This window comes from Carcharodon carcharias, chromosome 6 (genome assembly GCF_017639515.1).
Source record: "Carcharodon carcharias isolate sCarCar2 chromosome 6, sCarCar2.pri, whole genome shotgun sequence".
Lineage (NCBI taxonomy): Eukaryota > Metazoa > Chordata > Chondrichthyes > Lamniformes > Lamnidae > Carcharodon > Carcharodon carcharias.
Genome location: NC_054472.1, coordinates 69,175,264 through 69,198,004, shown reverse-complemented (window position 1 = coordinate 69,198,004; position 22,741 = coordinate 69,175,264). Strand labels below are relative to the sequence as shown.

General features: G+C 43.8%; 1 protein-coding gene across 3 annotated transcripts in view; it reads left to right on the top strand.

Annotated features, from left to right (window-relative positions):
- The first annotated feature begins 8,021 nt into the window (after nucleotides 1-8,021).
- Nucleotides 8,022-22,741, top strand: part of rbbp8 (retinoblastoma binding protein 8) — a 155,035-nt gene continuing 140,315 nt past the window's right edge. Inside the window, exons 1-2 of one of the 3 annotated variants that reach the window (XM_041189791.1) lie at nucleotides 8,022-8,061; nucleotides 15,405-15,495. The gene's annotated coding sequence lies outside the window, so the exon portion shown is untranslated. Of the gene's footprint in view, nucleotides 8,062-15,385; nucleotides 15,564-22,741 lie in introns of those variants that run through there. The other 2 variants (XM_041189790.1, XM_041189789.1) reach the window with 2 other exon arrangements.

Sequence of the window (22,741 nt, the reverse complement as noted above, 5' to 3'; positions counted from 1 at the left end):
AAAATACTTGTTTTCTTTTTAATAAAGGCTTACAGTTATATAGGACTTTTAACTTGGAAAACATTGCAAAACACTTCACTATGGCAGAAGGTAAAAGAAAATGGATGCTGAGCAAAAGGCATTTGATAAGGTGCCACACAAAAGGTTAATAGGCAAGACAAGGGCTCATAGAGATGGAGATGATATTTTAACATAGATAGATGATTGGTTAACAGATCAAAAGTAGAGACCGGGCATAAACGGGGCTTTTTCAAGTTGACAGGCAGTGAATAGAGGAGTTCCCCAAGGATCAGTACTGGGGCCTCAGCCATTTACCATCAATATTAATAACTTAGCGACAGAGGGTAATGTACCAAAGTTCACTGATGGTACCAATTTAAGTTGAAAGGTAAGTGTCGGGAGGACACATAGATGCTGCAAAGAGATATAGACAGGTGCAGTGAATGGGCAACAAGATGGCAGATGGAGTATAATGTGGAGAAGTATGAAGTTATTCACTTTGGTTTTAAGAATAGAAAAGCAGAATATCATGAAAAGGTGTGAAACTTGTAAGTTTTGAGTTTCAAAGAAATTAGATGTGCTCGTACAAGGAACACAGAAAGTTAGCATGCAGGTTGGCCTACATTTCAAAGGGATTGCATTACAAGAAAAAGAGTCATGCTACAATTGCGTAGGGTTTTGATGAGACCATATCTGGATTACGGTGTGCAGTTTTGGTTTCTTCATTTCAGAAAGGGTATACTTGCATTGGAGGTGGTACAGTGCAGATTCACTAAATTGGTCCTCCCTGGGAAGAGGGAATTGTCCTATGATGAAAGGCTAAGTAAATGCTCTGGGGTTTAGAAGGATGAGAGGTAATCCCACTGAAACCTACAAAATTCTGAAGGGCTTGGTAAGGTAGACGCTGAAAGATTGTTTCCACTGGTTGGGGTATCTAAAACACAGGGGCAGATTCTGAGGTGAAAGGAAAGTACTTCACTCAGAGGGTTGTGAATCTTTGGAATTCTCTACCCTAGACAGTTGTGGATGCTCCATCGTTGAATACATTTAAGCCTGGGATAGCCAGATTTTTGGTCTCTCAAGGAATAAAAGGATATGGGGAGCAGGTGAAAAAATGTAGTTGAAGCCCAAGATCAGCCATGATTGCATTAAAGGGTGAAGCAGGCTTGACAGATCATATAGTCTACTCCTGCTCCTATTTCTTCTCTTCTTGTGTCCTTGAGATCTTAGCTAAAAATTTGATCCCAAAGGTTGGTTTTAATGGTGCTCTTAAAAGACAAAGTAGTGGAGAATTTTAGTGAAGGAATTCCAGAGCGCAGGAACGACACAACAGAAGGTATGAATACCATTGATTGGGTGAAGGAGAGGTTTGGAAAAGAGGCAAAGGTCAGGGGAATGGGGAGTTTGGGAGGACTTCATGCTGATGGAAGTTAAAGATAGGAAGGAATTCAAACATAAGGGAGAGGATTTTAAATTATAGTGTTGGGAGACCAGGAGCAAATATAGGTCACTAAAGGCAGGGAGAGTGACTGCATGTCTCCAGGATACTGACAGTGACATTTTCAATAATTTGAAGATCATAGAAGAGGTGGGGAGTGGGAGGTTATCCAGGAGATCAACTTTAAAATCAATTTTTCTGACCAAACTTTTGACCACTTGTCCTATTATCTCTTTATATGACTCAGTGCCAAATTTTGTCACATAACATTCCCAAGAAGCCACATTTGTTATTATAGTGTTATAGGTGCTGTTTAAATGTAAATTGTTTTTATCATTATTGAATAGCTAAATCTGGAAATGACAATGTTATGGATGAGGGTTTCAGCAGCAAATGAACTAAGATAGGATACATATAGTGATATTATGGGGTGGAAGTAGGCAGTCTTTGTGATGGAAAGGTTATGCAATCAGAAGTCTTTCTTTTTATTAATTCATGGGATGTGGATGTCATTGGCTAGGCCAGCATTTATTGCCCATGTCTAATTGCCCTTGAGAAGGTGATGGTAAGCTGCCTTCTTGAACTGCTATGGCCATGTGGTGTAGGTACACCCACAGTGCTGTTAGAGAGGGAGTTCCAGGATTATGACCCAGCAACAGTGAAGGAATGGTGATATATTTCCAAGTCAGAATGGTGAGTGATTTGGAGGGAAACTTGCAGATGGTGCTGTTCCCATGTCTCTGTCGCCCTTGTCCTTCTAGATGGTAGTAATTGTGGGTTTGAAAGGTGCTGTCTAAGGATGCTTGGTGAGTTCCTACAGTGCACCTCATAGATAGTACAGCACTGCCAATGTGCGTTGGTGTTGGAGGGAGTGAATGTTTGTGGATGGGGTGTGAATCAAGTGGGCTGCTTTGTCCTGAATTGTATTGAGCTCCTTGAGTGTTGTTGGAGCTGCACTCATTCAGGCAAGTGGAGAGTATTCCATCACATTCCTGACTTGTGTCTTGCAGATGAACAGACTTCAGAGAGTCAGGAGGTGAGTTACTCATCACAGGACTCCTAACCCTTAACCTGCTCTTCTAGCCACAGTATTTATATGGCTAGCCCAGTTCAGTTTTTGGTCAATGGTAATCTCCAAGATGTTGACAGTGGGGGATTCAGCGATGGTAATGTGATTGAATTTCAAGAGGCAATGGTTAGATTCTCTCTTGTTGGAGATGGTCATTGTCTGGCATTTGTGTGGTGTGAATTTTACTTGCCACTTGCCAACCCAAGCCTGGATATTGTCCAGGTCTTGCTGCATTTGACATGGACTGCTTCAGTATCTGAGGAGTCATGAATGGTGCTGAACATTGTGCAATCATCAGCGAACATCGCCACTTCTGACCTTCTGATGGAAGGGAGATCATTGAGGAAGCAGCTGAAGATGGTTGGGCCTAGGACACTACCCTAAGGAACTCCTGCAGTGATGTTCTGGAATTGAGATGATTGACCTCCAACAACCACAATCGTTTTCCGTTGTGCTAGGTATGACTCCAACCAGCAGAGTGTTTTACCCCTGATTCCCATTGACTCCAATTTTGCTAGGGCTCCTTGATGCCACACTCAGTCAAGTGCTGCCTTGATGTCAGGTTCAAGTAGGATGTCGAGGTTGCAAACAATGTGGTCCAGTGGCTATGGAGGGGGTGAAATAGGTGACAAGGGTACAGAGCTTGTGATGGTGGTTGAAAACTATGTATTTTGTCTTCCTGATCTTTAATTGGATTAAATTGTGGCTTACCTAAGAATGGAAACCAGACAGCACTAAGGCTGTAGCATGGTCAAGAAGGTTGAGGTTGTAGTATAAAGGTATCTGGCATATCATGGGTTACTGCGGGACACTAAAACAGTACTGCCCACAGTCTGATGTGAAGAGCCACATGATCCTGAGACTAGGGTCAGTTGTGGACTGGACAGAGACCTGTGTAGAAGCAAGCATGGAGTTCACTTGTAGCTTGTGCTATACCGTGTCTGTCTGTAGTTATGTGTTATCAATAATCACTTAATGTTCAACTGTACAAGGCTCAGAACCTCTTCATGAGACCTGAACATACAACATGAAAATTCCCAGAACCTCAGCGAAGCTAGAGCAGAAATTCAAAAGCCGGAAAATTAAAGGAGCAACGCTCTGACTTGACTGAAAGCACCTGAAGTGAAGACACAAAGGGAGATCACCTGAAAGAAGCTCCACTTCAGAACTGGAAGCAGAAAGAAAGAAGAAAAAACTCCACTCTGCAGCAAATCTCATGGATGCCCACAGAGTGCAGAGTCAAAGGACCTAGCAGGGGTGAGCAAAAAATTCAGTTCTAAGCCAGGACTAGCTTAAAAAGCTTCATTGCTGAAAAAAAGGTCAGAGCAGCCCATTTCTGAAAGCACCGCGGCCAGCCCCGGTTCAGAATCGGCACCATACTGTGTGGCAGCTGAGCTTGTTATAGAAATAAAAATATGGAAGGATTAAACACCTCAGTCAAAGCCGGGAATCAATTGTTAAGTGCCCAAAAATCCTCTGATATCACAGGGAAGGCCCAGAATAGTTGATTGAGTAAATCGTTGCAAAACACTAAAGACAAAGAGGTCAGGATTGCCATTACCGCCAAAATGCGACAAGCACAGTAAAACTCTTTGAGAAAAATGGTTACTTCAGCACCATCTTTAAAACCTGCACGTCATTTAAAGCTGTTCTCACCCGAACACTAAATTGGAGCTTTTGGCAGAAAATAATCTTAAGATAAATGACAGCTTCAGGGTTAGATAATAAGACAGAAGCTGAACAAGTGAATACAGTACTTTATTCAGTAGGTCCGATAGCCGATGATATGATTGCGAGGCAAGGAATAAACGAATCCTCAGATAAATTTGATGATGGTCTAAAATTGTTCGGTATATATTTTAATCTTACAAGCAACAAAATATTAGAGAGAGCAAAATTCAACAAATGTCCCAGCAACATGGAGAATCAATCAACTATTTTATAAATGAATTCCATAGATTGGCTGAAGGCTGTGATCTTAAGTTAGAACTCATAAGGGACAGAATTGATGTTGGAGTGGCTGACAATGCCCTTTCAGATATTCTACAGGCTAAGGAAGATCTGAGTTTAGAAAAGGCCCTCCAAATAGTAAGACAGTCTGAAATCCACCAACAGCACCGATCCATTTTATGTGTCAAAAACAAGCCATGGTCCAGCTAGTGAAACAACAAAGGGGCAGCGAGATTCCAGGCCAAGGGACGAAATACCCAAACAGACCACAAAAGGTCGGTGACCATGTCAGCACTATGGAGCCAAGTGACCTCACAGGCAAGAGCAATGGTCAACAATTTCAGTGCCGTGCTTTAACTGCAACTGCCTGGGACACTTCAGAAAGCTATGCAAAGCTAAGGTCCCCAGATGGGCAGAGAATCTCAAAGACAATCCATGAGATTAAGGTACCACACCAGGAAGAGACTCAACCCATACTTCTTGGGCAAGGACAAGGATCCTGGATTCTCTTTTTGGAATGCAGACATCTCAGTAAACGGTCATCTCAATAACTTCAAATTGAACATGGGAGCCAGTGTTACAATCTTTTCATATAAGGAATTGTGGCTGAGAGACCTCTGGCTATGAATGACAGACATGCCACTCTACAGGCTTGGAGGAATCTGACCTTTGGTCAATCTGACTAGGTGATAAGCAGATATTCAAAGTTATGTATGTCATCCCAAACCAAACTTTTTCTGTCTGAACAGAGATGCCTGTGTTGCGCTTAACTTTCTTAAAATGCCAGAAGACATCAAGACAACTTCTGTCATCAACTACACGGAGCTGCAAGTTCCTGAGAGGCCACCAGCCTAGAGACTCTTGACTTCAGCTCTGAATTGTCTTCACTCTTTGCAGGGCTGGTTTGTCCAATATCTTTGCAGGTGGCAGTAGCTCCTCTTTGGTCAGACCAGCCAAACCTTCAGATAATCGCCACTGCACTTCAAATGGAAGACACGGAGGAAATGACCAGCAACAGAAGAATAAGCCTCAATCGCAGAACCCAAAGATTGCTGTCAAACTACCTGTAAACACCACGGCACAGACACTGCAACCCCCAGCCAACAAGCAAAGCTGCAAGACGACGCTGGAGCAAGGAACTAGTGATCATCAACTTTCTAGAAACACTTCAGTGAGGCACAGAGATGCACGGAAGGACACAGTGTCACGATAAAATCCAAACTACAGAGCTGAGCCCACTGATGAGGAACATCCAAACGTCAGAGAGAGACAACTTCAACTCCCACAAAGATCAGGGCAGACCACATGGAAAAAGAAAAACTGTGTTCATACTACGAGCAAACACAGTGAACACTCTCTCTGGAAAGAATGGGAAGGGGGCCGGAGTAGGACTGCAACAAGGAATGTTCCACATACCCCATAAAGAGACAGGAGATTGGAAGCAAAATTAATAAATTTTTCCAAGTCCTGACGAGAGCATGAAGCGGCCCAGCTATGCCTGTCTCTTTATGGGGTATGTGGAACATTCCTTGTTGCAGTCCTACTCCGGCCCCCTTCCACAACTCTTTCTCCGGTACATCGATGATTACTTCGGTGCCGCTTCATGCTCTCGTCAGGACTTGGAAAAATTTATTAATTTTGCTTCCAATCTCCACCCCTCCATCATTTTCACGTGGTCCATCTCTGACACTTCCCTTCCCTTCCTTGACCTCTCTGTCTCAATCTCTGGTGATAGACTGTCCACCAATATCCATTACAAACCCACCGACTCCCACAGCTATCTCGACTACAGCTCCTCACACCCTGCTTCCTGTAAGGACTCCATCCCATTCTCTCAATTCCTTCGCCTCCGTCGCATCTGTTCCGATGATGCTACATTCAAAAACAGTTCCTCTGACATGTCCTCCTTCTTCCTTAACCGAGATTTTCCACCCACGGTCGTTGACAGGGCCCTCAACCGTGTCCAGCCCATCTCCCGCGCATCCGCCCTCACGCCTTCTCCTCCCTCCCAGAAACATGATAGGGTCCCCCTTGTCCTCACTTATCACCCCACCAGCCTCCGCATTCAAAGGATCATCCTCCGCCATTTCCGCCAACTCCAGCATGATGCCACCACCAAACACATCTTCCCTTCACCCCCCTTATCGGCATTCCGTAGGGATCGCTCCCTCCGGGACACCCTGGTCCACTCCTCCATCACCCCCTACTCCGCAACACCCTCCTATGGCACCACCCCATGCCCACGCAAAAAATGCAACACCTGCCCCTTCACTTCCTCTCTCCTCACCGTCCAAGGACCCAAACACTCCTTTCAAGTGAAGCAGCATTTCACTTGCATTTCCCCCAACTTAGTCTACTGCATCCGTTGCTCCCAATGTGGTCTCCTCTACATTGGAGAGACCAAACGTAAACTGGGCGACCGCTTTGCAGAACACCTGCGGTCTGTCCGCAAGAATGACCCAAACCTCCCTGTCGCTTGCCATTTCAACACTCCACCCTGCTCTCTTGCCCACATGTCTGTCCTTGGCTTGCTGCATTGTTCCAGTCAAGCCCAACGCAAACTGGAGGAACAACACCTCATCTTCCGACTAGGGACTTTACAGCCTTCTGGACTGAATACTGAATTCAAGAACTTTAGGTCGTAAGCTCCCTCCCCCATCCCCACCCCCTTTCTGTTTCCCCCTTCCCTTTTTTTTCCAATAAATTATAAAGATTTTCCTTTTCCCACCTATTTCCATTATATATAAAAAAAACCCACTACAGCTATACCTTGAGTGCCCTACCATCCATTCTTAATTAGCACATTCGTTTAGATAATATCACCAACTTTAACTTTAACACCTATGTGTTCTATTGTACTATTGTCGTTGACATCTTTTGATGATCTGCTTCTATCACTGCTTGTTTGTCCCTACAACCACACACCCCCACCCCCCCCTCCACCTCTCTGTCTCTCTATCTCTCCGCCCCCCACACACACACATCTTAAACCAGCTTATATTTCAACTCTTTCTTGGACTCGAACGCAAGTTCTGTCGAAGGGTCATGAGGACTCGAAACGTCAACTCTTTTCTTCTCCGCCGATGCTGCCAGACCTGCTGAGTTTTTCCAGGTAATTCTGTTTTTGTTTACCGTCCCTCACTCTACGGCCAGAGCCGGAGGCACGATCGGGAGAGGGGGCGGAGCGGAAGAGGGGGCGGAACCGTGAGGTGGGGCGGGGCCTGAAGTGGGCCTCGGAGAGGCGGTGGGCCCGGGGAGGGGGCGTCGCCGGAGGCGGAGCCGGAAGAGGGATTGTGAGAGAGGACGGAAGGAGGATCGGTGAGAGGGCGGAGCCTAGACAAGGGGCGGGAACGGAGGCGGGGCCAGCCGAGGAACAAGGAGAGGGGGAGGGGCCGGGGTATAGGGCGGGGTCTGTCTCATTTCTATTGGCTGAGGTTTGAGTCAATCATGAGGCCACACCTCTTCCCGCGCCAAAGCTTCCGGTTTGGTTTCTTCCCGCCTCATTTCGAACTTTCTCCCGGCCTGATCCACACTGGATTCCCGATCGGGGCTTGGGCGGGCCCGCCGGCCCCCAGGCACATCCGCCTTTGTGGGAGAGGGTGAGGTGAGAAAACGGGGAGTGGGAGAGTTATAAGGAAAAAAAACAGGAGAGTATGATCCACCGAAAGGAAGTGGGACTGGAAAAGAGGAGAGAGAAGAAAAGGGAAGGGAAAAAGAACAGATGAAGAGATAATGATTGAATCTGGAAAGTAGAACCAGAAAAGAGGAGTGAGAATGAGGGATGGGAACAGGGTGAAGGAGGGAAGAGCGACACATACAGAGGATAGCGTGAGAGAGAGAACTTTCCAGATGTTTGAACGCTTTGAGGATATATTTACCATGATGGTGATTATGTAAAGTGATGCAGTTCAGGTCGATTACAGTTTCACTGTAAATGCTGCCTGTCCTTAGTTGAGACCAATGTGGTGGAACCTTGGAATCAGACTAGGTCTTCACGCCTGATGTATAGATCCGCGTTTGGTGTTGTTGCAAAGCGCTTACACTTGCCAACATCAATGCTCAAGTGTGAAGTGTCAGAGGAATATTGAAGGCTGAGAATATTTTTTGGGGTGGAGCCAGTTTGTAAGCCTTGTGTGAACGACTGACTTGAAGATAAAAGCAAAATACTGCGGATGCTGGAAATCTGAAACAAAAATAAAACTAGCTGTAAAAACTCAGCAGGTCTGCGGAGAGGAATACAGTTAACGTTTCGAGTCCGTATGACTTCATCAGAACTGACTTGAAGTACTGGTTTTATTGTCGAGGATGAAATATAAGCAAGATGCTTATAAATGTGGGCTTAAATGATAATATTTTTTATCCATAGGATTTTGTTCCATCTAAATGAGGAACACTGGGAGGAGATGCTCTGTGTGTTGCCCCACAACTGAGAATGCTGCTTGCCAGCAGTGTCCTTCGTAGATGGTTTTTGCTTGTCATCTTACACTAGGCTGAATTAGAGACACTTTCATCTGTAGGTTAATATGACATTCACTACCAAATGGTGCCATGCTGCCTTAAACATAAAAGCACAGTGAAGTTGCAACATGGAAATAGGCCATTTTAGCCATTGCTGGTTCCTGCCTGCCCCATGAGCAAATAATCTTAATCATGTCTAACAGAAGCAACTCCCCCATTTACACCAGCTGTCTTCTCTCAATGGACTTTGTGCTGCTATGTTTCCTTTTGTGCGAGACAACAGAACTTTTCTACCACTTCTATGTTTCAAGTCTTTTGGGAGGCACCTTCTCAAATGCTTTTAGAAACTCTGTATACTACACATTCTGTTTTTTAATCAATCCATTCACTAATTTGAAATTCAATTAAATTTAAATTGAACTGAGAGAGTAGGACATTATCTTGTCAAATTGGTAACTGCGCAAGCATTGAAAATACTTAAAGGTCAGTCTTCTCAATCTCTCCTTATAGGACAATCCTGCCATCCCAGGGATCAGTCTGGTGAATCTTCATTGCACTCCCTCGATGGCAATAATATCCTTCCTTGGATAAGGAGACCAAAACTGTACACGATACTCCAGGTGTGGTCTTACCAAGGCTTTATAAGACTTCTTTACTCCAGTACTCAAATTCTCTTGTAATAAAAGCCAACATACCATCTTAGCTTCAAAACAAAAACAGAAACACCTGGAAAAACTCAGCAGGTCTGGCACAATCGGTGGAGAAGAGCACAGTTGATGTTTTGAGTCCTCATGAGCCTTCAACAGGACTAAGTAAAAATAGGAAAGGGGTGAACTATAAGCTGGTTTAAGGGAGGACGGGGGGGGGGGTGGTTTGTTGGGACAAGCAGCCAGTGATAGGAGGAGATAACAAAAAGATGTCACAGACAAAAGAACAAAGAGATGTTGAAGGTGGTGATATTATCTAAAGGAATGTGCTAATTAAGAGTAGAGAGCAGGACAAGCAAGGTACTGATAGCTCTAGTGGGGGTGGGGTGAAATAATACTAAAAGGGCATAAAAGGTATAGATAAACAATGGTTGGAAATACATTTAAAAATAATGGAAATAGATGGGAAAAGAAAAATCTATATAAATTATTGGAAAAAACAAAAAGGGGGAAGAAACGGAAAGAGGTTGAGGATGGAGGAGAGAGTTCAAGATCTAAAATTGTTGGACTCAATATTCAGTCCGGAATGCTGTAAAGTGCCTAGTCGGAAGATGAGGTGCTGTTCCTCCAGTTTGCGTTGAGCTTCACTGGAACAATGCAGCAAGCCAAGGATAGACATGTGGGCATGAGAGCAGGTGGAGTGTAGAAATGGCAAGCGACAGGGAGTTCTGGGTAATGCTTGCAGACAGTCTGAAGGTGTTCTGCAAAGCGGTCACCCAGTCTGCGTTTGGTCTCTCCAATGTAGAGGAAACCGCATTGGGAGCAACAAATGCAGTAGACTAAGTTGAGGGAAGTGCAAGTGAAATGCTTCTCTTGAAAGGAGTGTTTGGGCCCTTGGACGGTGGGGAGGGAGGAAGTGAAGGGGCAGGTGTTGCATCTTCTGCGTTTGCATGGGGAGGTGCCGTGGGAGGGGGTTGAGAAGTAGGGGGTGATGGAGGATTGGACCAGGGTGTCACGGAGGGAACGATCCCTACGGAATGCCGCCGGGGTGGGTGGGGGGGGGGGGTGAAGGGAAGATGTGTTTGGTGGCGGCATCATGCTGGAGTTGGCAGAAATGGCGGAGGATGATCCTTTGAATGCGGAGGCTGGTGGGGTGATAAGTGAGGACAAGGGGGACCCCCATTATGTTTCTGGGAGGGAGGAGAAGGCGTGAGGGTGGATGCGCGGGAGATAGGCCGGACATGGTTGAGGGCCCTGTCAACTACCATGGTTAAGGAAGAAGGAGGACATGTCAGAGGAACTGTTTTTGAAAGTAGCATCATCAGAACAGATGCGACGGAGGCGAAGGAACTGAGAGAATGGGGTGGAGTACTTACAGGAAGCTGGGTGTGAGGAGCTGTAGCTGAAGTAGCTGTGGGAGTCGGTAGGCTTGTAATGGATATTGGTGGACAGTCTATCACCAGAAATTGAGACAGAGAAGTCAAGGAAGGGAAAGGAAGTGTCCGAGATGGACCATGTGAAAATGATGGAGGGGTGGAGATTGGAAGCAAAATTAATAAATATTTCCAGGTCCTGATGAGAGCATGAAGCAGCACCGAAGTAATCATCGATGTACCAGAGAAAGAGTTGTGGGAGGGGGCCGGAGTAGGTGCTGCCGGACTGCTGAGTCTTTCCAGGTATTTCTGTTTCTGTTTTTGTTTTGGATTTCTAGCATCCGTAGTTTTTTGTTTTTATCTCTGTGTTTAATTGACTGCCACTTCTCTTCAAGAAATGCCTACCTTGAAGAGGTTTTGTTCTACTCCCCGTCAGGATTTTCAAATCTCTCTTTTGCCTTGTTCACCTTCATTGCTTTCCATATCTCTCCTGGTGTTTGACAAGGTGGTTACTAAAACCCGCTTTCACAGCCATATTTCCTTTCTCAGTGACTGTCTTCGTCTCCAGCTTATCCCACGTGGATTTCAACTGAAATTCCATCCCTCACGTTTCGAACCCACCCAGGATTACAGGTATCTCCAGGACATACAACGTTCCTCGGATTGCTGTTCCCATCGCATTCTGAGATCCACACTCAGTGCCATGCGCTGTCATACGAACACACTCGACCTCTCCCTCCAGCAGCACCGCCGCACTCTTTTTCAAAGCTGCACGTGCCCCCAGTTTCATTTTATTCTTCGTCTCTTCCGACGCCTCAACAAGAAACTTTTTCTCTTTCTCTCAAGTGCTAAGGAATGCAAGCTCCAACAACTCATCGACACCAACATCCATCCAGGACTCTCCACCCCTGTCTGTCCCTCTGTCCCAACCCCGTCTTCCAATCCCAGCCCCAGTCATATATTCACTATACCCCCTGACCTTCCTCTCTCCGACGCTGAACGTTCAATGCTCAGCAAAGGACTTAGTTTCATACCCTTATGCCCTCATCTCAATTAATTTCGGGCTCGGCACGATGCTGAACTCTTCTTCCGCCGCCGCCTTCTCCGTGCTCACTTCTTTGGGCAGGAGTCCTTTCCCCATTCAACGGATCCTTTTACCCACTTCCAATATTGTTCCTCCACCTGGACCCCTCCCTCTGGATTTTTACCTTCTCTTGATCTTTTCATTGAGAACTGTCGGTGTGACATTAATCTTCTCAATTTCTCTGCTTCTCTCACCCATTCTAACCTGTCTCTCTTTGAACTTACTGCACTCCGTTCTCTCAGGTGCAACCCTAACATCGTCATCAAACCCGCTGACAAGGGTTGTGCTGTTGTTGTCTGGCGCACTGACCTCTATCTCGTGGAGGCTGAGCGTCAACTCGCAGACACTTCCGCCTACCTCTCCCTGGATCATGACCCCACCACTGAATATCAAGCCATTGTTTCCAGGAATGTCACTGACCTTATCTCCTCTGGAGATCTTCCTTCCACAGCTTCTAACCTGATAGTCGCCCAACCTCAGATGGCCCACTTCTATCTCCTACCCAAAATCCACAAACAGGACTGTCCCAGCAGACCAGTCGTGTCGGTCTGTTCTTGCCCCACGGGACTCATTTCTCGCTATCTTGACTCCCTTCTCTCTCCTCTTGTCCAGTCCCTTCCCACCTACATCTGTGATTCCTCTGATACCTTACGTCACGTCAACAACTTAAAGTTCCCTGGCGCCAACCGCCTCCTCTTCACCATGGACGTCCAATCCCTCTACACCTCCATCCCCCACCGGGATGGTCTGAGGGCTCTCTGCTTCTTCCTCGAACAGAGGCCCGGACAATCCCCATCCATGACTACTCCTCCGTCTGGCTGAACTGGTTCTCACACTGAACAATTTCTCCTTTAACTCCTCTCACTTCCTCCAAAAGAAAGGTGTGGCTATGGGTACCCGCATGGGCCCCAGCTATGCCTGTCTCTTTATGGGGTATGTGGAACATTCCTTGTTCCAGTCCTACTCCGGCCCCCTCCCACAACTCTTTCTCCGGTACATCGATGATTACTTCGGTGCTGCTTCATGCTCTCATTGGGACCTGGAAATATTTATTAATTTGCTTCCAGTCTCCACCCCTCCAACATTTTCACATGGTCCATCTCTGACACTTCCCTTCCTTGACCTCTGTCTCAATTCCTGGTGATAGACTGTCCACCAATATCCATTACAAGCCAACCGACTCCCACAGCTACCTCGACTACAGCTCCTCACACCCTGCTTCCTGTAAGTACTCCATCCCATTCTCTCAGTTCCTTCGCCTCCGTCGCATCTGTTCTGATGATGCTACTTTCAAAAACAGTTCCTCTGACATGTCCTCCTTCTTCCTTAACCGAGGTTTTCCACCCATGGTAGTTGACAGGGCGCTCAACCATGTCCGGCCCTTCTTCCGTGCATCCGCCCTCACGCCTTCTCCTCCCTCCCAGAAGCATGATAGGGTCCCCCTTGTCCTCACTTATCACCCCACCAGCCTCCGCATTCAAAGGATCATCCTCCGCCATTTCTGCCAACTCCAGCATGATGCCACCACCAAACACATCTTCCTTTCACCCCCCTCCCCCGGCGGCATTCTGTAGGGATCGTTCCCTCCGTGACACCCTGGTCCACTCCTCCATCACCCCCTACTTCTCAACCCCCTCCCACGGCACCTCCCCATGCAAACGCAGAAGACGCAACACCTGCCCCTTCACTTCCTCCCTCCTCACCGTCTGAGGGCCCAAACACTCCTTTCAAGTGAAGCAGCATTTCACTTGCACTTCCCTCAACTTAGTCTACTGCATTTGTTGCTCCCAATGCGGTTTCCTCTACATTGGAGAGACCAAACGCAGACTGGGTGACTGCTTTGCAGAACACCTTCAGTCTGTCCGCAAGCATTACCCAGACCTCCCTGTCACTTGCCATTTCTACACTCCACCCTGCTCTCATCCCCACATGTCTGTCCTTGGCTTGCTGTATTGTTCCAGTGAAGCCCAACGCAAACTGGAGGAACAACACCTCATCTTCCGACTAGGCACTTTACAGCCTTCCGGACTGAATACTGAATTCAACAACTTTAGGTCTTGACCTCCCTCCTCCATCCCCACCCCCTTTCTGTTTCTTCCCCCTTCCTTTTGTTTCTTTTCCAATAAATTATCTAGATTTTTCTTTTTCCCACCTATTTCCATTATTTTTAAATAGAGCTATACCTTGAGTGCCCTACCATCCATTCTTAATTAGCACATTCGTTTAGATAATATCACCAACTTCGACATCTATGTGTTCTTTTGTTCTGCTGTCTGTGACATCTTTTGATGATCTGCTTCTATCACTGCTTTTGCCTACAACTACACCACCCCCCTCCACTTCTCTCCCACCCCCCAACCACCTTAAACCACCTTATATTTCAACCCTTCCTGGGATTCACCTAGTTCTGTCGAAGGGTCATGAGGACTCGAAACGTCAACTCTTTTCTTCTCCGCCGATGCTGCTGGAACTGCTGAGTTTTTCCAGGTAATTCTGTTTTTGTTTTGGATTTCCAGCATCCGCAGTTTTTTGTTTTTATCTTGGCCTTTTTAAAGTTGGTTGCTTTCTGACCAACGTTTCTTCAGTGAGCTGGGGGGTGGGGGGGGGGTAGTGGGGAACACTGCAAAGCTAGAAGATTCTCTGTGCTTTGGCTAGAGGGAGGAATTTTCATGATGTCCTTTACTGTGAAAGTTAGTTCGGGGATTAGACGTTATCTGGCTGGCAAAGGAGAAAGAAAGCAAACCATCGGGAGCTGAGAATAGCTTTGGACAGTAAAGTATAACTGTGGAGGGGGATTTTCAGTTTTAAGAGTACAAGTTGCCTACTGAATAATGGTTAGACAATGTTGCTTTTAGTTTATTATAGCAAGCCTTATAATTTGAAAAGTTGATGTGTGATCCTTCTAGTCAGTCACTGGAAATTGAAGTACCTTTTTCAAAGTTCAGTCTCTCAAGAGATTGCAAAATAGTTACATTGTAACAATCAGCCTTCATCCAACTGCTTAGAGCCATGTGCCTTTATGTGGTAGAGAAGTTTATCTTGATACATTTTTTTTAAATATGGGGGAAACACCATTTCTTTCTCTTTAGTCAATAATTGAGCAATAAGTATTTATTGTTAAGTTAGAAGTTGCAACAACAAAAATGTCCTGTGGAAAAAGTTTTAAAATAGGTGTTCTTTTAATTGAAGACTCAATTTAAATCTTTCCTTATGTCTGCATTGACTTCATTTCAGGGGTGCGATATCAAATGTTTAGTTTTGTCTTATTTTAAATTGTATGATTGCTTCAGGTAAAGCTTAAACTTGCAAAGTAGGAAGCCAGTATTGGTTTTCTTTCCCTCCATAATTCTGATTTTTTTAAAAGAAAAAACTTTTCCTTTTGTAGAACGCAATTATTTCAGTCTTACAAGAACCTTGCACAAAATCTCGACACCCAGGAAAATTGGAGTCTCTATCAAAGGTGATTTGTCAGTGTGGTAAGGGTTATTTACAGTTCTACTACCTTGCTTCAATGTGGATGCAGTGCAGCTCCGTGCAGGCGGAGGTGAGTTCAAACTAAATTTAAAGCTGCTCACTCTCTGGTCAAGTTTTGCGTGGACATTTTATATTGAAGGAAATTTTAACCCTTGAGCCACCTGTTTCAAATTGCTTTATTTGGAATTTGCTGTGCGTTTGGGAATGGGAAATGATGATGCAAGATTTAAAAAAAAACATGCTTATTTCCTGCAAACATGCAGCATGGCAAAATTAATAAATTAACTAGCAGGATGTCCCATAGCATTGCTCAAGATGAGTCCTTTCCTCATCAGATCTTGGTGCCTCCCTTGATCTATTACTACGAACTGTTTCTGTCTCTGATTTTTTTAAATGGGCATGTCTCTCCTCTCCATGTCCCCAAGTCCGTTGCATTTGTACTGGAAGTAGGCACATTTGTGGTGGGCTGGGTCAGGCTTCACGTTTACAGATTTAAAAAAAAAATTAAACTCTGGATCCCCTCCTGTTTGCCATATTGGGGGATTAAACCCCCACCGCCCCCCCCCCATTCCATGGTTTCTGATAAACTTTCAGGTAGTTGCATTAGGTATATTAGACTCTGCAGTGAACATTTTGAAACATAGGTATTTCATTTCAATCCTATTTAATATTTCTGTCTAGTTTTCCTTGTTGTGCCTCTCTTACAACCCTCAAGTTTTTATTCAGCTAAATTTTAGAATTCAAAGGATAGACTCAACCAATTTCCACTTGCCGAGCGTTGTTACTCTGTTGCAACACTGGAATTTCCAACTCTGATCTATTGCAAACGCTGACTACTTATTTTTATCTTTTGTTTTCGACTTTTTAAACAGGACTTCATTGCATTTATTCATGGGCTTGAAATAACACGCTTGTAGTTGTAGTGGTCAGACCTTTTGTGTAATTAGCGTAATATATGTGGCTTAGCATTTAGAATGACAGGTTTATTTTCAACTAAAATGTCGAGTGCTTTAGAGAAACTAGTGCAAAATTACTGGTCTATGATAAGGTTGAGAGAGCAAATACATGCGAGTTCTTTCAGGATGATGGGTAAACTAGATCAAGTATGTGAATGCACGGAGTGTAGTAAATAAAGTTGGTGAGCTGCATGTGCAGAAAGCCATTTGGAAATATGATTTTGTGACTATAACGGAGAACTGGCTCAAGAAAGGACAGGACTGGATATAAAATATTCCTGGATACAAGGATTTGAGGAATGATCGGGAAGGAAAAAAAGAATGCAGATAGTGCTGGAGAGAGAGGATATCCTGGAGAGATGAAGTGCAGAATCTATTTGGTTAGGACTAAGAAACCATAGAGATTTCTGGGTGCATTCTATAGCCCACCATCTAGTGGGAAAGATATAGATGAGCAAATTTTCAAGGAAATTAGAGAGGTGCAAGAATTATAATGGAGAACTTTAATTATCCTAATATAGATTGGGGGAAAGTATAAAGGACAAAGAGGGGATAGCGTATCAAGAGTAATGAGGAGAATTTTCCATATCAGTATGTTTCCAGTCCAGTGAGGAAGAGGGCATTGCTGGATCTGGTTATGTTGAATAAGTTGGGTCAAGTGAATAAGGTGTCAATAGGGGACTATTTAGTGGACAGTGACCAATTCTAAACAAGGTTTAGCTTAGATGTGGATAAGGACAAGGAGCAATCTGGAGTAAAACTAATTAATTGTTGGAGGGCCAAATGAAATGGGAAGAGATCAGATCTGGTTAGGTAAATTGGAATCTAAGATTGGCAAGCAAAACTAACTGAACAATGGGCAGCCTTAAAAGAGGAGATAATTTGGATATACGGTTGTGTTGCTCTTGCAGCAAGTCAACACAGACATGATGGGCAGAAAACCCTCTTGGGCTGTAACCATTTTATGATTGTAAGTCCATAGATATTATATATGTGGTATTACTTGTATAGTTTTAGCAAAATGTCCACATTTTCCAATATTTTGAATATATAAGTTTTGATATTTTTGTCCACTTTAAAGAACATTCTCTGCTTGTTAAATCTGGTGTACAATGTGTCGTTTTCTTTTTACTGCAATGCCATTTTATATGGCAGTCATTGGATTCTTCTGCACCAGTGCTAAGATTTGTTCAGCATTAGCTGCTAAGGTATTTTGCAGTTAGTCACACAACGATATTACATTTTCAAGTTATGATTAGCTCCTTAGCTCATTTTTGTTTCTTTGCTATGCAATCATCAATTGTAATATCCAAAGAAAACTGGTACACTCTGGGATTTATATGTGTAATGAACTACTCCTTGAGCCATGAATTCTTGATGTTTATGTAACTTTGTTACTTCAATTTTCCTTGTGATATGTTTTGTAAATACAACATACCGTCTCACATCCTGACTTTGGGACTTATAGTTAATATGCTGTTCTAGTATGCCTAATTCTGATGCTTTTTGTTCTTCACATTGTAAATAAATGCTTCAATTTCATGTTTTAGTTTGTTTTTCTGATTTAATTCAGTGTAGTGAGATTATATTCCAGGAAAATCAATTGCAAGAAGTTTAGGAAACAGCGTATGTGCCACTCATCCTTTATAAAAGACAGATGTTTGATTTGAAAAATAGTTTTTGGATTATTTGGGTATGATTTGTTTAACAATTGAAAACAGTATTTTTAAAAGCAGTAACTTAATGTCCTGAATTTCCATAATGCAAAGAACTTTCTTTGTTACAAAGTTTCCTTCTATTTTCACCATTGCTGTTTTGAGTGTGGGCTGATTCTGCTCAACTTCAGTCAGCAACTGATTGATGGATCCGAGATATTATCAAATACAAATGGTCCTTCCTTGTGATCAAGGCATATTTATTTGTTTTATTTATAACCCTGGAGGGATTTGAAAACGAGGATGGGAATTTTAAAATGGAGGTGTTGCTCAACGGGGAGCCGGTGTAAGTCAACAAGCAGGGTGTGATGGGTGAATGGGGCTTGGTGCGAGTTAGGACAGGCAGCAGAGATTTGAATAGTGTTAAGGTTACGGAAGATGGAACGTAGCAGGCTAGCTAGAAGTGCGTTGGAATAGTCAAGTGTAAAGATAACAAAGACAAAGGTGAGGTTTTCAGCAGCAGATTAGCTGAGATAGAGGTGGAATTAAGTTGTCTTGATGATGGCACGGATATGTGGTTGGTTGTTCGTCTCTGGGTCAAATACGACAGCGAGCCAGCCAGTTTGTGTCTCAGCTGTCAGGGAAGAGCGAGACACTCCGTGGTTATGAAGTGGAGTTAGTGATGGAGACTGACGGCAATGGCTTTGGTCTTCCCTATATTAAGGAAATTTCTGCTCATCCAGCGTTGAATATTGGACAATGGGAGGATTGAGAAAGGGTTTGCATAAGTGTGGAAGGCATTGTAGCTGCAACATTTTTGGAACTTGATTCCTGCGTGTGTGAATCTGGGTAACAATAGAAGGGTTTCTTTGCTAGATGGTCAGTTAGAGGATTCAGTCAGAGGATTGAATATTACCAGGAAATATTCCCCTGAAAATAATATAAAGATAGATCAACTGAGGCATGAAGATCATATGATAGTTGGGAGTGTGGGGGGGGAGCGGAGAAGAAGGCATCAGTCCCTCCTGCAATGGCCACAGCTCAGAGTAGCCGAAATTTAAAGTCTTGCGCTATTCAATGCAAATTCTGGTTAGTTGATCAACAGTTACTTGTATTTATATTACCACCTCTAATATAATGTCCCAAGGTGCTTCAGATGGTCCAGTTGATTTATTGGTAACAGAGAAAATTTAGTTGTCCACATAGGTACTGATTTTAGTTTTTTGAGACTGAGCCAGGTATTTGACATGTTTGATTGGCGATCTCAAAAAAACTACTGAGAAATTGAAATGTACTATTTTCCAATATGGAATGAGCATGCTTTCCCTGTAGAGATACAGTCTTAGTTGAGTCAGGAGAATTTTGGAGCTATATTTCACTTTCACCCCTTTTCTGTTTTTCCTTAGTTCTGTTGAAGAGTCATGCGGACTCGAAATGTTAACTGTGCTCCTCTCCACAGATGCTGCCAGATCTGCTGAGTTTTTCCAGGTATTTTTGTTTTTGTTTTGGATTTCCAGCATCCACAGTTTTTTGCTTTTATCTTAGAATTTTGGAGCTAGTTGGGCTTGAGCTCTTGGTGGGTGAACAGCAGATATCAGATATCCTTGAGATTGGCATTGCGGGTGGTATAACTTGCCATGAAAAATGAGTATATTGCTGCCACCTTTTGGACACACATCGATACCACATCAAATGGTGGCACCATTAGTTTGAAACAGAGTTTCAGCAGCAGTTGCTTGCCTCACTGCCACCTAAACATGGAAAAATACCAAGCCTAGGCTATATAAGTACAGCATTCAAGTAGCATCTTCTGGCAGCTATTGCCTCTTGTCTGAATTTCCTGTTTTGTTACCTTCAGTAAGTGGAAGGACCGGCACAATTGAAGTTGCTGTGCAGTCCGCAGAGAAGCAGTGTGAGACCTGCCGTGGAAGCAGTCTTGTGCTGCTTGGGTTTAACATTGCATTGGATCTGTACTTCATGCAGTGTTAAATCTGGTTTCAGAAACACTTTGAACTTTTGGACCAACTAGATGCTTTTAAATCAACACCAAGTAGTTTTCCAATATATTGACTGTTTGAAAGCTCCTGTCGCTTTCCCAAGGCAAATAAATTGTAATGACTGGGAGTGATGCTCTGCATGTGTGCAGAACTTTCCTGGCAGGAGAATAGAGTTGGAGCAAAATGGTGTTAACAAGGCACTGCCTGGCTGGAAGCAATACTGCAAATACTGTTGTCTACTATGATATAAAAATGCCATAAGTGTGCAGCCCACAACTGAGGCAGAGTGGACTTGAATCATCTACTGATTACAGGCTGGATTTTCACCTCTGAATCGTGAAACACGAGTCCATGCAGTTCCTGATTTTGCCAACCTGAGCCCCTCACCTCCCCCCATACCTGCCATATTTTCATTGCCTGGATGTGTGCAGACAAGGTTTGGGCCTACTGCCTCCCCAGGCAGACCCAAGGCAACATCAGAAAACTGGGTACCGAAGCAGGCTGGTTAGAAGGCCTGTCTCAGTTCTCAGGGACATTCTCAGGACAGCTCTCCACATTGTTACTATGACCCCACCCATGCACCCCATGTATCCTCCATAGCCATTCAACCAGTATCCAATATGGGCACATCCCAGGAGCCACGAAGTAGCAATGAAAAGTCTTTGAAATGGATGGGAAAAAAATACCTCCAACAAACTGATAGAGCTGTCACATACTATTCATACTGCACAGAAATAAAAAAAAAACACCAGACCTATTGGAAAAAAGTTAAATCCCCTCAGTTGGTCATTGAGTTGTAAAACAAACACATTTCTATTCAGAAACCGCACCAAAGGCAGATGATCCTTTTAATAACCTCTTAAAACTGTCAATCAAATTGAACACAACCACCTGCTGAGCTAATTGCTTCAGCAATTTAAAAAACAAGCATTCATAAGGGACCTAGCTGTCAAAACAAACTTGTAGTTCCAGACAATGGACCCATTTGAAACTGAATGATCAGATGGCTAGATTTTTTCCTAAGCTACACCAGAGCCTGTCATTCAAAGAATTTCAGCAGCAGATGGCTATTTTTATTTTCTAAGTTAACACAACAGGCCAATACTTCTCAAAGTAAAAGCATTGTGGACAATTTGGACCACTTCACATCATGGCTCAAGAGTTCCCATGCACTGTTAGCTATAGTTTTGAATTAAGAGTAGCACTTTTTCTAATGGAGAAGTACTCTAATGCATCCCAACACTTACACAATGCTGGTTAATGTAATGGTCAAATTACCTTTTCAGGGCAGAGTCCTATGTTCAATAACTGCTGTAAAAACACACACAATTTATAAGACAACATCTGACAATGGCATTTGAAGTTGTCGAAATATTTAATACTTAGCTGTCAGAATGTTCCTGACTCCACAGCTGTCTTCCCCCAAGGTTCCTGAATTGTCTTACCTGGCAGGTAAGGCTTCCAAAACTCGCCTGACCTGACATAAAATACAAATATCCCCCATTGCCTGTAAGTGGTAACTTGTGTGTGAAGACCTTTGGCCTGGAACCAGTACAGTAAAGAAAATTTGCACTGTCTTTAAAGTGCCTGTGGAATCTGCAATTGTTTTTGAATGTTTGAAAAGGACATAAGAGTATGGATCAATTGTAATTTTCTTGGATAGTAAATACTGGTCTATGTGACCTGGTGATCCTTGACCTGGAAGCAGTACCAACAGGAAAGAAGACTAAAGCTGTATGGCCAGACACAAAGGAGGGCTAGAGGGTGAAGACAGTCAGCACAGAGATGCTGACGGACAGGTAGAGGAACACAGAATTCATGTGAGAAGAAGCCAGCAAAACTCTATGAAAAGATCAGTTTTCTGTTTGGCAGTAAAAAGAAAAATAAAATTCCAGAAGTTGTGTTGAGGGAAGTGATGTATGAGTGAGCTAAAAGGGACTGAATCCTAAAAAGTGATGCAAGTAGCTCAGACATGCAAAAGAGCTGAGAGTTTGCAGCAGAGGACCAAATCGTGACCCGGAGGTTGATTGGTTGGTTAAAAAGGAATTCTGGAAAGCTACGACATCAGGTTTGACATGACTCAAGTGAGAGGGGATTGATAGACGTGCATTGTCCGTGCTAACCGTATTCGGGGACTGCTGATGGATAATGTCTGCAGGTGAATGCGACTTGAGGACTGAATCAGTTGAGTTGGAAAGACTGAGCGATTATATGTGATGACGTGTGTTGGGAGTGATGCAGATGCTTCTGGTTGTGTAAGACATATCTTTGTTGAATCGACTATTTAAAGTGAAATTTACCTTTTTATTTGAATTAACAGACAAATTATATTTCATGTTTAATTTGCATTGGTTCTAATTTGTGTTAAAGTAAAAGTTACAAAAAGTGAAATCCTGTTGGTAATTTCTTCATTTGGGTGTCATTTGGTAATTTTGGCTATTTTGCTTTGTGGTTCCCTCACGGGGACTGTAACAGACATTAGAGTCCATTTGTGTAATGTTGCACACAAACCTGACCTGAATCTTTTCCTGCCTATGGGAAGTTTGTGTGAGGCTCTTTTTGAGGGGGAAATCCAAAATTCCAGTTCAAAATTCCGGTCCTGCAACCTCGGCTTTGTCGATTCCTGCATCCATCTCCAAT